General features: G+C 44.0%; 1 protein-coding gene across 3 annotated transcripts in view; it reads left to right on the top strand.

Moving 5' to 3' along the window:
• NYAP2 (neuronal tyrosine-phosphorylated phosphoinositide-3-kinase adaptor 2) overlaps positions 1-12034 on the top strand; it is a 286407-nt gene that overhangs the window by 60385 nt on the left and 213988 nt on the right. The window contains exon 1 of one of the 3 annotated variants that reach the window (XM_077290782.1): positions 7848-7992. The exons of the other annotated variants lie outside the window; for them this stretch is intronic. The gene's annotated coding sequence lies outside the window, so the exon portion shown is untranslated. Of the gene's footprint in view, positions 1-7847; positions 7993-12034 lie in introns of those variants that run through there. 3 annotated transcript variants of the gene reach the window in all.

Below are 12034 nucleotides of genomic sequence, written 5' to 3'. Positions count from 1 at the left end.
CTCAGTCGTTTTTGTATACTGATGTGCATTAGCCCTTAAACTAAATGAGAAATACTATATGTGATACCCTATAAGGCACTAATCTAACGCTATTGAGAGACACTTTATGTGATACCAAGTTATTTTGTGTTTCTTTCTTTTTTCTGATTCTGTTTAATATTTTGCTAATTTTTTCTTTGGTATGAGATGCGGAACTCGTATGGCATCTAGAGTGCAGACTAATGTGTTACTGACAGCAACAAAAGTGTATCAGATTATCCATTATAGAGAGGGTAATGAGGGATGGCTCTCAGCTGTTTCTGTACTCTGACGTGCATTAGCCCTTAAACCAAATGAGAAATACTATATGTGATATCCTATAATGGGATTGGCCTTATATTTTTTTGGGCTTGTAGATGCACTAATCTAACGCAATTGAGAGACACTATATGTGATACCAAATTTGTTTTGTGTTTTTTTCTTTTTTTCTGATTTTGTTCAATATTTTGCTGATTTTTTCTATGGTATAAGATGCGGAACTCGGATGGCATCTAGAGTGCAGACTATTATGCTACTCATAACAATAAAAGTTTACCAGATCATCTAATATAGGGATGGTTCTCAGTCGTTTCTGTATACTGATGTGCATTAGCCCTTAAACTAAATGAGAAATACTACATGTGATACCCTATAAGGCAGATAATCTTTTCATTTGGGTTTATTTTGTTTTTTGGTTTTTGTTGAATATTTTGTTCTGTTTATTTTTGGACAATTTAGGGTGTAATATCTATATCACCCAACAACATATTTACATCCATTGAGTGTACTCATATATCTGCTAACCTTTTCGGAGGGGTGCTATCTTGCTTAGGGATCCACTCTGTACATTAGCTTTATTGGTCTGTCTAAGATTTTTAGGTCATCAACCACTAACAAAGACAGTGACCTATTGTTACATCTATTAGAGGTTTCACTACTTATGACCTCCGAATATTTTACTGAGCACACTCCAACTGTGCCCGGCTGTACCCCATAGCTCTGCACTATCTATTTTTTCAAAAAAATCTTTTTGAGGTAACTGTGGGGTACATGCTATTTAGTGCATTTATGCAGCAATGTCTGCAGTGTTTTTAGAATTTTTCGTTCACTTTTTTCTTTTTTCACTTTTTCACGTTTTTTGGTTAGTGTGACCTATTGGTCAATTTGTGTGTGTATGTCTGTGGGTACCTGGGTGTGGGTAGCAAGTAGGACCCTACTAGGGTAAGGAGGGACAGTCGACGGTGAGCGGGGGCGCCATATCGAAATCTAGGGTGCCAACCTCCGCTGGTAGGTAGGTTTAAGACACTTTAGGGCCACCTACAGGGACTGTGTCAGGCATATCTGCTATTTTCTCCCTATTTTTCTAGCTTACCCAACCCAGTTGGCTGATGTTGATTGCATACATTTGAGTTTTATCTATTGGGATTTTAGACAATTTAATAATAAAATATCGTTTTAAGGATAGTACGTTTTTTCTGGTTTTTCAACTTAATATATCCTTTCAATATTCTAGCCGGTTTTCTATAACAGCACTTCGAAGGAAACCGGTCGTCTGGACAATCCCGGCCCGCTGAATCCAAGCAAGGTCTCGGCCCTTGAGACCGATGCCACTGTGAATGGAAAAATACATTATCAGCATTAGTAGGCATAGTTGCCTTACAATCTGCCACAATCCACAAATTAAACTTGAGGCCCAAGAAAACCAGATGCTGCAGTACCCTGATCACTTCCGGAGATGCCGCAGATAACCTATTAATGACTTCCACAACGCCCACATGCTCGCAAGAAAAACGGATTTTCTTGTTCATCACCATAACGCCCCAAACTGACAATGCCACTACTCGAGGAAATAACTGAAGCAAAACCCGGTTTTGCAACAAGCCCTGCTCACGCCACCTGGGTGGCCACTCCGCCACTACACTCTGACTGCAATATTGCAAATCGAAACCACGCAATTCGCTCACGTTGATGCAAAAACCTAAGTCCACCGCATTCTCAACTGTCTGAATCCAAGTGGATTTGCCATTATATTCCTCCAAGAAAAGGGCCCACACCTTCAAATCCTGCTTCAAATCTTTCGTCAATCTGATGAAGTGCAGGGGAGACTTCACTCCCACCATTGCCAAAGACAATCGCCGACAAAATGGACGACCCATCGGCATAATCCTGCAAGCAAAGTTCAGCTTGCCCAGCAAAGATTGTAAATCGTGCAGCGTTATCTTACGCCGTGTACACGCTTTTTGAACCTCCTCCCGAAAAGCGACAAGCTTGTCCTCAGACAATCTGCATTCCATCGCTATGGTGTCAATTTCTATGCCTAGAAAACTCAGTGTCGTCATTGGCCCGACAGTCTTCTCCGCCGCCAACGGAACTCCGAAACCCCGCGCTACCCTCTCCATCGTGTGTAGTAGAATCGAGCAAACTGCAGACTGTGGTGGGCCCACGAACATAAAATCATCGAGGTAATGTAAACAATAACTCAAGCCAGATACATCCTTAACGACCCATTCCAAGAATGTATTAAACGCCTCAAAATAGGCACATGATAGCGAGCAGCCCATGGGAAGACACCGATCAATGAAAAAACCTCCATCCCAAAAACACCCTAACAAGTGCATACTCTCAGGATGCACTGGTAACAGGCGGAACGCCGCCTCAATATCTGTCTTCGCCATCAAAGCCCCCCTACCACATAGCCGTACCAAATTCATTGCTGCGTCGAACGACATGTAAGAAACCGCACACAATTGAGGATCAATCCCATCGTTCACTGACAGACCTTTCGGAAATGACAAATGATGAATAAGCCTAAACTTGTTAGGCTCCTTTTTTGGAACCACTCCGAGCGGTGACACCCTCAGATTACTGATCGGAGCCACCGCAAAAGGTCCTGCCATCCTACCTAAATCAACCTCTTTCTTCAACTTCTCGGAAACCACACTGGGAAACTGCAATGCCGACTTTAAATTATTTTTTGACAAACAAACATCTTGCTCAATAAACGGAATTTTGAAGCCATAACCAAAACCTTCCCTCAAAAGTGACGCTGCTGCTACATCAGGGTATCTATTTAGATACGCCTCCATCGCGTCCAGCCGCACCGGCGTCTCCCCTTTTTTCAGCAACGTCCCCCCCTCTTGCTTTTCCCCCTCTAAAACATCTGGCTGCCCCATGTGTGCCCCCACAAGTTGAGCACTCATGCTTGAACTTACACTTGCTCCCAAACCTACAGGTCCCCTCATTAAAGGAGAAACACAGTCCCTTCTGCATTGCAACCGAGTGTCCTGACTGCCCTGGACTCCCGGCGCCCCCTTGAAATGGCTGACTTCCTTGATTTGCCCTAGCCGGCGCCATAACCCTCATCCATAAAGCAATGTCCTTATGGTCCCAATGTATGCTCGAGCGGACTGCCTTACGCTGCCTAAACTGCTCGTCATATCGCAGCCAGCCTTGCCCGCCATATACCCTGTAAGCTTCCCCAATTGCGTCCATGTAGCAAAAGAGACCTGAACAATTTTCCGGTGCCTTTTCACCTATTATGCTCGCTAATATAGCAAAAGCTTGCAACCAATTTGAAAAAGAACGAGGGATCAGACGGTACCTCCTCTTTTCTTCATCATCCTTTTTTGAATCATCCCTTCGTAACCTATCAAGATTGAATCTCTCTAACGGTAACAATGAAAAAATATCCACATAATCCCCTTTTCAAATCTTTATTTTCACCTCCTCCTTCAAATGTGACCCCAGCGGCCCCTCAAAGCATACATACACTTCGCTCCTAGTTGAATCGTCCAAACGCACCACCTCCTCGTTTTCCTTTTCTTTGCTAGCCCCTGCATTCTGAGTCCCACTTCCCAAATCGGCTGACCCGGTCCCCCTTTCTGCTTCACTACCGCCCCCCCTGACGCAGCTGAGCCTGCTGTAACCCGGCCCCCACACTGCGAAACTACCTCAGTGTCTGACAGCACACCTATACCTGTTGTCCTCTCTGCGCTCCCCAGCCAAGCCGCTGTAGGTGACTCTACCCCAAGAGGACCCCCGTACCATATTCTCGCCAAGTCTCTAAGGCCATGTAATATTAAGCTCATCCCCCCGCTAGCACCCCCCATAACTGCCTCCCGTTCCCTGACCTCATTAGGAGCTAAGCATGGGTTAAATACAGAAAACTGCTGGCTCTCACCTGGCTGCCTAGGTGCTGTGAACCCAGCAGCCGAAGGTCCTGGATCCTGATGAAGGTGTGCTGATCCCATGCTGGATCTGTCTGCCGCTGGCTCCACAGCTCCCGGGTCAACCTGCCTCACCAGCTGCCCACCGCCAGAATCAGGCAAACCGGCAATATTGGCAGGGCCCCTCGGAGCTGCCGCCGCTGTCCACAGGGCGCCGCCATCTTGGGGAGGTCCTGGGTCCTGGATTGTAGATGTAGAACTCCAGGATGCGGCGCCATCTTGGTGGAGTCCTTGGTCACGTGACGCCGAGCTCCCTGCTGCGGCGCCATCTTGCCGGAGACTCCGGCCCTGCGGTGACGCCACAGCGCTGCTGACCGAGGCAGCCAACTGCTGCCCGCCTCTCACCGGAGCCGCCCTCGCCGCACCGCGTCCTTGCTGTCCGTCCTGCGCCACTCTTCCCGGCGCGCTTGAAGACAGGCCGGCCGAATGCCGGCCGCTGGATCATCCCCGCATGGGGGCCCGCCCCCTGGCTCCTCGCGCTCCTCCACGCTGAGCAGGGCCAGCCGGAACGCTGGCACCTGCCGCTCCTGGTCCTGGATCCCGTCGCCTCTGTGCTGCGGGGGGGGGGGGGAACCCGGCCCCTATTGTGGGTCCCGCCTGTTGGAAGGATTCCTCCCAGCCTGCGGGCGAGGGGCAGGGGGAGTGCGCCCGCCGGCCCCGGCTGGAGGGTCCCTGGAGGGGCTCCTAATGTGGTGCCGGACCCGGGGGGTAGCCTCAGGGCTTAAGCGAGCCAGAGGATGGGACCTCCGCGGCCGGCGTCCTGCTGGGGGAGCGATGGAGGCTCCGGCTACCGACCCCTGTAGCAGGCTGTTAACCGAAGCCTGCAGCCAATCCGTTCTTTGTGTGCCTGCCGCGTCCCGCAGCTGCTGCAGCAAGGCCTCAACATCCATCGTGCGTGGGTACAACAGAGCTTCCTTCTATGGCCGGTGAGTACCCAAAATGGTTGCCCCACCAACGTGACCACCCCCTTTTATAAAGTCTCCCCCCGCTGCCCCTGATCCCTCCTTCACCCTTCGAATTCAAAAAACTCCTCCACTCCCCTCAACTCCTTTAACCCTGTAACCCCCAGCAGTCCTAATAAGCTCCCTTTCGTCGCACGTTCCCCTGTCATGGCGGCCTCCCCTAATGGCCCAGGGGCCCAGTCCGGCCTTTCTTGACATACAGGTGTGCCATACGCTCAGTTATGCATACTCACTACGTACATGACATACAGGCATGCCTTACACTCAGTTATGCATGCTCACTACGTGCATGACATACAGGCGTGCCTTACACTCAGTTATGCATACTCACTACGTACATGACATACAGGCGTGCCATACGCTCAGTTATGCATACTCACTATATACATGACATACAGGCGTGCCATACGCTCAATTATGCATACTCACTACGTACATGACATAATGGCGTGCCATATGCTCTGTTATGCATACTCACTATATACATGACTTACAGGCGTGCCATACGCTCAATTAAGCATACTCACTACGTACATGACATAATGGCGTGCCATACGCTCTGTTATGTATACTCACTATATACATGACTTACAGGCGTGCCATACGCTCAATTAAGCATACTCACTACGTACATGACATACAGGCATGCCATACGCTCTGTTATGTATACTCACTATGTACATGACATACAGGCGTGCCATACACTCAGTTATGCATACTCACTATGTACATGACATACAGGCGTGCCATACGCTCAATTATGCATACTCACTACGTACATGACATGCAGACATGCCATACACTCAGTTATGCATACTCACTAAGTACATGACATACAGGGGTGCCATTCGCTCTGTTATGTATACTCTCTACGTACAAGACATAGAGGCGTGCCATACGCTCAGTTATGCACACTCACTATGTACATGACATGTAGGCATGTGACCATGTGTACTAAAATCACATACTGTGCATACTGGCACACTCGTGCACACTGTAGACTCTATTGTAAGGTGTGATGTGTGCATACCAGTATGTAATATGTATGTTTCCCGGACATTACAGACAGCAGCACAACATGTCATATCAATACGGTTACTGATTTTTTAATCGGTTGTGTTGTGTAATACGTCCTTTGGTCACGGCTCACATTTACAGGGATAACTACAAGAGGAGCTGTGCATATAAGCTGCCCCTACCTAGAAAAACCTTCTATGCTTTCTGGTGCGGTCGATTCATATACAATTGCCTGACCTGTGTGGCAGCCGCTACAAAAAAACAAACAAGCAAGCAAAATTATTACAGTGCTGCCTCTTAAATTCTGCTGCCCAAAGCACCTGCCCTTCAGTGCCTAGTGGCAAATACAGCCCAGTATATACAGTCTTAGGCCACGTCCACAATATTTTACCTCAGTATTTGTAAGCCAAAACCAGGAGTGGGTGATAAATACAGAAGTGGAGCATATGTTTCTATTATACTTTTCCTCTGATTGTTCCACTCCTGGTTATGGCTTACACATACTGAGGGAAAATACTGACCAAATACTGAACTTCAGAGTCTTCAGTGGGGCATCCATGTGTCCATATTTACCATCATTGTGTCACCAGTGTTTTTCTGGTATGGATAAAGAAATTACCGTGCTCAGCTTCTCCTATACTTTGCACTGTTAAACATGGACAACACATGGATGGCACACGGATGCCCTCTGTTTGCTGTGCTTGTTTTTCATGAATCTTTAGACTTAAATTGAAAAAAACAGACAAGTGCACAAACCATAGTTTATAACGGGTACGTGAAAAAATAAAACGATACAACACATACGTACAAAGGAGGCCTTATAATAAGGGGATTCAGTTTTTTCATTCTGCTGTGAAGGGGTCCTTTTCCACGTAAAATATAAGTATCTGCACTTACAAAGACCTTACATACAAGTCTTGTCTTACTTATAAGCTCATATTACCCAGTGTCAGGCTGAGGTGCCAAGGGCCCACCAGTAACCAACTCCAGGGCCCCACTTTTCAGCTACATGCAAATATGACATTGTCCTCAGTCACCAATATATATAACAGTGAACTGGGTAGATTGTTACATGAATAAGATGCCGCCTCTGTCTGTACATAGTGATTCATGCATATAGTGCCAAGTACTGCTCATATAAGAGGGTGGTGGCCACTATTGCACAGGGGGCCACCGGAGGATTCTCCTGTTCTCCTGTGGGACAGTCCAAGCCTGCATATACCACATACTGGTCAGCGGCACTTCAAGAAACATGCATCTGATCTAGTTAGCTGCAAGCAAGTCATTCAATACATACACTATACTCTGGACTGGCTGAATGGCATCCTAGTAGTTAACACATTAGCAGCCAGTTCAGTAGCCAGAAAGCACACTGATGTATTTTCATGTCTCCTGGGATTACCATTGTTACCTAACTGCTATGTTAGAGCTCTGTCGTCACGCCAAAGCGCCTTTTGTCCATTTTTCCTCTTTCATATTTCATATGTTCTTGCAGATTGCGCTCCCTCCCCCTTACTACAAATGAAATGCCAAATTGAAAGCCTTGTGCTCGCTCATTATTTGTAGTAAACAGCCAGATGCTCTGGGGGTGGCGCATGGCTTGACAGTGCTGCATGGCTGCCTGCAAGGATAGCACAGGAGATGGGGAGGTTCTCTGTGAAGGCTTTCTCTAACATTCACTCACCATACCTGGATGAAATGAAGCAGATCCTCAGTGCAAGCTCTTGTTATTTGTGAAGAGCATGGGTCACGCGGTTCATTGCTGTCAGGTATGTGCATATTTATTCATGTATATTTCTTTATTTTGCTGAGTAAAGTAAATTAAGGATAGAAATATGAATGATTCATCGCAAGTCACCTTAATGGGATTCAATGGTCTCATATAAACACGCGTTAAATAATGCATTACGTATATTCCTCAAATTTTCTTGTGCTGTAAATCTAATATTGAAATGTAGTTACTAAGACTACCAAGAGATATTAGGTTTTGTTGGCTTACCCATCCAATCATGAGCAGGTCAGACCGAAGGCTATGTATTGGGCACCATACACATTAGACTGTTTCTGGTTCAGCTGAAATATGTTTTATTTTTAGCAGTGTAATAATTGCTTTATCATAGAGATCATTAGTGCCAGAGGAGTCTGGAAATTAACTTTTCCTTTGCTCTTGTAGTGAGTAGCATATTATAATACTGGAGTGACAACACACATTAATACCTGGCGTTTTGGGGGTGGGATGGGTGCTATATATATACTTAACCATTAAAGGGAATCTGTCACCAGGTTTTCACTACCCTGAGAGCAGCATAATGCAGGGGTAGTGACCCTGATTATAGCAATGTATCACTTACTGAGATGTTTTCTGTCATTTTGATCAAATCAGTGTTTTTTCTGCTGCAGATCGAGCAGTATTTGTATAGCCCTGCCCACACTATTCATTGGCAGATTTGTGCCTTTGCACAGTGTACACAGAAAGCTGCCAATAACTGGTGGGGCAGAGTTATATAGAGCTCATGAATATGGAGGACTACCTGGCAGAAGGTTTACTAGTCCTCTAGTGATTATCTGCCAATAAAACAGTGATCTTATCAAAACTACAGAAAGTAGCCCTAGTGATTCATAGCTGGAATTAGAGTTGCCGTCTCTACATTATGCTGCTTTCAGATTAGGTGGCAAAAACCTGGTGGCAGATTCCCTTTAAAAAAACCCTCCTGGCATTTTTTTCTTAATCCTTTCTAATTATGCATGTAATGTGGTTGATTAAAATACTTATTGATTGCCATTGTTTGTGGTTTCTGTGACCACTCCAGTATTCTGGACCACGTGAACCCAAATCACACCAGTCAGTTCACACCAGGGTTGTTGTATGGACCAGAAGATCTTTTCTCATTGTAAGTGTATGGTGCCTCGCTGACTTATACCCTTAGGCCAGGGTCACACAATTGTATAAATCAGTTGATGTTTTAACTGATAGTACCAAGACCAATTACATTCAGTGGATTGGCGCTGATGACCGATTTTTTTTTCATGACAAAATTTGTCTGAAAAAAATCATAGTTTGCTGCGGCTTAACTTTGAAATTGTAAGACACTGACCCATTCAAGTCTATGGGTGTGCTGGAAACATAGGACTGCACTCGGATGATATCTGACATGACAGAATGGAGAAATTTTGTACTCCATCTGCTCCTCACAGTGTGATACGATTATCTCATGTGAGAGGATTGGATCCGAGTGTTATTTGCATAATCAGCCCAATTCTTTGGGATGAGAGAATCTACAGTTGTGTGAACCCGGACTTAGACTCAGTCTTATGTAAGAAAGTGGACAAGAGGGAAGATGAGTACAGTTGATGCCTAGCTGAGTAACTGCAAGCGAACACCGCCATCTGCTGGTCAAATGCGGAAGTGAAAGTAAAGGAAGAATTACAGTAGTAGGAACTTAGTAGTGGGAACCTATTTTCCAACAGGAAGAGTTTAAAGATGGCACCAGGTCAGGTAACACCTGTGTCATAGTTACTAGTAATAAAAGGTCTTGCCAAGCTGAAAAGAGGCAGTTGGCGCCAGAACCTGTACCAGGATGGGTCATGTGGCTGCTAGGTGGGCCTATAGCAACCATTACCACAGAGGAGTCTAAGGGCAATCATATGCTGGAGAAGGCCTGAGCTGTAAGTAGAAAATCTGTAAGCAGTGCCAGTAGAAAATCATGGCCAAATCTAAACTGTAACCATCCACACAGTGCGTCTGCGTGTGTGTGTGTAATATATACCTGTATATATATATATATATATATATATATATATATATATATATATATATATATATATATATATATATATATATTTATAAATAGATTTTCCTTTTTGTGTTAGTTAAATAAATAGTGTTGGTGAAGTACCACTGTGTCCACATTGCACTGTTGCATCAAAGTAACTTACTTACTTGGCAAATAAGACAGGAGAGTGGTTCTGTGGTCCAGAAGAGGGCAGGAATAGTGTTGGAAAGCAGAGATGTAGCCGGTAAGTATTTTAATACACTTACATTACATCACATAAGGATTAGGGCTGGGAAATGATGTGAAATAGATGAATATAGAGCTATGGATGTATCCTGTTTATTTGTACAGTATGTTTGAAGAAACAGCTGCATTGCTACTGAGGCTGTATGTACATTGTATAAAACCCTTGATTATAATCTTATAAAATCTATACAATTAACCCCTCTCTGACGGTGGTAGTTATAGTACACCCACGTTGAAATCCCTCCCTTTGATGTTGGCCCTGGGCCTCATAGCAAGTGAGCAATTCTGCTACATACAGGTGATCTGATCATCGCCTGTATGTAGCAGAGACAATCGGGTTATGGCAGCTTTTAGTCTCCCATGGAGACTATTGAAGCAAGTAAAAAGTAAAAAAAGTTAAAGTTTTAAAAAATATTTTAAAAATATAAAAGTTCAAATCACCCCCCTTTCACCCCGTTCAAAATAAAACAATTAAAAAAACCCCAAACATACACATATTTGGTATCACCACGTTCAGAATCGCCCGATCTATCACTGTAAGAAAAGAATTAACCCAATCGCTAACCAGAAAACGAGAAAAAAATTGAAAATTCATAATTACGTTTTTTTGGTTGTCGCTACATTGCAATAAAATGCAATAACGGGCGATCAAAAGATTGTATGTACACAATAATGGTATGAATAAAAATGTCAACTCGGCACACAAAAAATAAACCCTCATCCAGCCCAAGATCATCAAAAATGGAGACTCTACAAGTTTTGAAAAATGGCATCATTTTTTATTTTTTATTTTTATTTTTTTACCAAAGTTTGGATTTTTTTTCACCACTTAAATAAAAAAGACCCTAGACAAGTTTGGTGTCTATGAACTTGTAATGACCTGGAAAATCACAATGGCAGGTCAGTTTTAGCATTTAGTGAACATGGTAAAAAAAAAAAAAACTGCGGAATTGCACTTTTTTTGCAATTTCACCGCACTTGGAATTTTTTTTTCCCGTTTTCCAGTACATAATATGTTAAAACCAATGGTGTCGTTCAAAAGTACAACTTATCCCGCAAAAAACAAGTCTGCATATGGCCATTTTTAATGAAAATTAAAAAAAAGTTATGGCTCTGGAAAGATGGGAAGTAAAAAATGAAAACACAAAAACAAAAATACCTCTGGTCATGAAGGGGTTAAAAGCATTTAAAAAAAAAATTCACAAATTGGTGCCCATATTACTTAATGCACACTATGTAGAAAGTTGGACCTTGTGTGCTGATATCTGGGACCAGGAACATGGTTCCAAGAGGGATTGGTTCTCTTCAAGCGCTTGTCCAGGCAGGCGGCTCTGAATGAACATAATATATACAGAGGTCTCCATGGACATATCCCTAGAATACACAGTATAGTGACAAAATGTATGTCTGGCATCTAAGCAAAGACGGCAGACATCAGCAGAGGAACCTGACATCAAGACATTGCTAAACACTGTATATTCACAGCTTTATCACTAGATATGGTCGGAAATACTGGATATGAACTGTATATAATGTAATTGAAGAGATATAATTATATTGTTTAACCAGAACTGTCAATAGCTAATATCATAACATAGAGAGACAATGTACAGAAAACTGTCAGCGATGTGTCAGTTTCTAAAAGCTTCAGTCACTACAGATGTCAAAGCAAATAATACAATTGCCTGTTTTTGAATTACAGGCTTTGTCTAGAGGCCAATAGTGTATTGTGAACAGGATTAAGAGATGACAATGGCTCCAGATCAGTGCAGAGGTCAGAGGACAGCAATCA

Source organism: Ranitomeya variabilis, chromosome 2 (assembly GCF_051348905.1).
Source record: "Ranitomeya variabilis isolate aRanVar5 chromosome 2, aRanVar5.hap1, whole genome shotgun sequence".
Taxonomy (NCBI): Eukaryota; Metazoa; Chordata; class Amphibia; order Anura; family Dendrobatidae; genus Ranitomeya; species Ranitomeya variabilis.
Note: the sequence above shows the minus strand (reverse complement) of the source record. Positions and strands in the feature narration are given on the sequence as shown.